Raw genomic sequence first — 3,825 nt, 5'->3', positions numbered from 1 at the left:
GTAACGTTAAGTTAAGTAAGTTACGTACTAGTTTAGTTTAGTTTAGTTAAGTTAACGTTAGTACTATATTATATAGTAGTAATAGTAACGTAATAGTAGGTGTGTGTGTGTGTGTGTGTGTGTGTGTGTGTGTGTGTGTGTGTGTGTGTGTGTGTGTGTGTGTGTGTGTGTGTGTGTGTGTATTGTATAAATATTAATAGTAGAATTATTTTTTAAATATATAACACTTGTTATATATACAGGATGTTTGATAAATAACGATAAAACTTTCGCACAAAGATAGAACGGACTAAACTGAGTTGAAAAGTCCTCTATCATTTTGCAATTTTAAAAAATTAGCAATTTAAAAAATAGTTTTTAAATAAGAAATTTGAATTTTTATTCCAATTATAGTTACTACAAACTTCGATAAATTGTAAGATAGAAAAAATCAATGAACATGAATACTAAGACCGTATTCATAATACACTTTATAATCATAAGTTTGTTCGTGTTGCTTGTACTTTTTGTATCTTGTTCCAATTTTTATTCGATATATAATAAATATTTATCTCTTTTTAAATAAAAAATTTTTTGGGGATTTCAGCAACGCACAAGTTTCATGCTAGCGCGTATTTACGTTATATTATAGAATTTCAGAAATAAAAGTGCGTATTTATATTGATAAAAACGTGTTCTAAATATGCTTGAATTTTTTGTAAATTGAATATAAAGAGGCGCGAGGGAAAGAGAAGAGAATTGCTTTTTATTATGACACAAGTAATACTAAATCTAAAATTCTGTGAATATTTTACATTCAGATAATGATGTTACTATTTACTTACTTTGGTAACAAAATTATGTTATCGCAAGCAGATTTATAAATCTCATTTTTAATGTGAATAAGATTCAGTGAAGTATACATTCTCGAACTTTTGCAGTTTGTAGGTAAAAACTCAATTGAATTTCACTTGATAGAATGAATGAAATGAATGAAAGGAACGTGCATTCAATTGAGTTATGATGTCACAAACAGGATTGGTAAAGACTAATGTTTTTTTTTAAGAATAAAATATACCGTGTTTTTTCTTAAATATGTTTTTAATGCTTTAAACAGTATATATATAATATATAAAATATAAAACTATAAAAAAAAACATATTTAAAACATATTAAAAACATCAATTAAGCATGTTTTAAATTGCTTAAAACACGTTTAAAACATATTTTTTATTCTGGTCACAGATGAGAATTATCTAAATTTTGGTGTAAGTGTAAAAAGTAAAGTAAAAACAATTAATATTTATTACAAATTTTTTTTGCAACATAAATGAAACAAAGAGAGAACAAATTTTTAAACGAAGCAACATAGAATAATGTAACTATGTAACAATCGCTAATGGTTTATAGTTACGCAACGAATGACGTATACACAACGATAATCATTGACAATAACAAAGAATGAAATACAAAATTTGACATTCATCGAAAAAGTGCGAGATGAAATTATATTAATTAATTTAATGTTTGAGCATCATTTTAATTCTATTATTAGCTTAATTTTGGTGTCATTAAAGGCTATATTTCTAACTGTACATGTTTGATGATTAAGATATGGAATAAAAATGAGCGTATTTTTCTTTTTTTTTTCTTAAAGGTCATTAAGTAGAACTACTTCCTGTTAAAAATTCTTTTGGTATAATAAATATAAATTCTCTGTTTTTCTTGTAATTATTCTCGAAATAAATGTTTGATCTAAAGATGAGTATCTGCCGGATACAATTAAATTTCTTGGAATTATTGCGGTTACGTCTATTATAAAGTTTGATTATTCTGAGAGTTGATTATTTCATGCTACATGTATACGCACACATCGCACACTCATTATTATCATCATTATATAGCTAATTTTGTATAATTTCCTTCATTGTAATAAAGTATAGGTGTCCTTCTGTCATAAAAAGTTGCGATATTTTACTATTTAGTTTACGTATACATTTCATCGTAATGAATAATTATAGTTATTCAAATGAAGATGTAGAAATATGCAAGGACCCAGCCAAACGAGATTTAGCATATGGAACAAATTAATGCCCTACATATATTGTTTTCAACTTGTCGACAATTTGTTGACAATTGGAATCTAATGTGAACTGAGTTAGCATCAAGAGGACAAATAGATTTCATGAGTTTACGAAATTGTAAGAGTATATATTGAGAAATAATAAACTCGTCACATTGACAGCAAACTGACAACTTGCCAGCAATTTGCTGAATTCTAAGGAAGACTTTACGTGACATCAGAACAAGTTTGTGAACACTTTGGCTTTAGTTTGTGGATACCTTGGCTTTAGTTTGGTGAAATTGAATGCGGAATAAGCGACAGCAAAATGACAACATATTGTCCTCACTTGGCCATCTGGAGACAGATTGCATTTTCAAAATTGATTATGGTGAACTTTGATAACTGCTGATGCTAGGTATTTGACACTTATATAAGAAATGTTTTAATTAGTTGTAGGTAACAGCTAGTATTATCTAGAAATATTGGTCAAAATATCAGTTATTAAAAACCATTATTTTGGTTAATATTTATTATAAATTTTTTTTGCAACACAAATGAAACAAAGAGAGAACAAATTTTTAAACGAAGCAACATAGAATAATGTAACTATGTAACAATCGCTAATGGTTTATAGTTACGCAACGAATGACGTATACACAACGATAATCATTGACGATAACAAAGCTAATTCAACATCAGAGAATTAACAATTTATTGTCAAATACATTCTGAAACTAACAAAAAAAAAAAACAAAGCAAAGAAACAAAACAACAAATAATTAAATAATTTAGCTTATAACGGCTTTTATATTGTATATGTAACGAAATAATTATAAATTCAGGAAACACAAAGTTCAAAATCAGGACAAAATGTTTAAAATGTTAAAAAAAAAAATAAAGTATCTTAAGATATTTGTAAACGGCAAGAATCCAAAAGATGTTTATCTTATGTCGATTTTAATCTTTGTGTCTGTAAGATATATTTTGCTACAGTTTTAGGTAAATAACTTTTAAATGTATAAATGAATTCAAATAAACCTTTGCATAAATATTTATTAGAGTTTTATTAGGTTTTTTTTAATTTGTAATGCTTTGACAAGTGTCCCCTTTTAATTGCTATGACAAACAAAAAAATTTAAACAGCGGGGAGCACAGACTTTCACTCGGTAAAACATTTTTCATGCATGAATATGTATAAATATATATAAACACGTATAAATATTCATATAAACATATATAATTATATATTTTTCTTTTGTAAATTACTTTTTAGTGTAATAAAAATAACAATAATTCAAACATTAAAAATAATTAAAAAAATAATTGCATTGTTAGTTTTAGAAAAAATCAAGTTATGTAAAAAATTGCTCATTCATAATGATGTATAATTTTATTAGGTGTGGGAAAAAGTTCGTGGCGTTTTTTCCGTTAGATGGCATTAAAAAAACGCCACGAACTTTTCCCTATACTTAATATATATAATTTTATATAAGCAATTTTTTTACATTTTTCCAAACTTGATTTTTTTAAAAATAAATAGTGCGAAAATTATCCAAATTACTTTTAATGTTTTCACGTTATATTATTACTCAAAAATAAAAAAATCAATCCTTTTTTCTTTTGTAAAATTACTTTTTAGTATAAAGGAGCATTTATATTAGCCGTATGCCGTAATCTGTAAGAATTGACTAATCACAATCGAGTATTCCCCTCTCATTCGACTATAAGAAGGAAATACTCGAAGGTGATTGGACAATTTTTACAGATTACGGCGTATACAG

The sequence above is a fragment of the Atta cephalotes genome (assembly GCF_000143395.1).
Source record: "Atta cephalotes unplaced genomic scaffold scaffold00076, whole genome shotgun sequence".
In the NCBI taxonomy this organism is placed as follows: domain Eukaryota; kingdom Metazoa; phylum Arthropoda; class Insecta; order Hymenoptera; family Formicidae; genus Atta; species Atta cephalotes.
The sequence above is the reverse complement of the archived record's forward strand: the minus strand, read 5'-3'. Positions refer to the sequence as shown.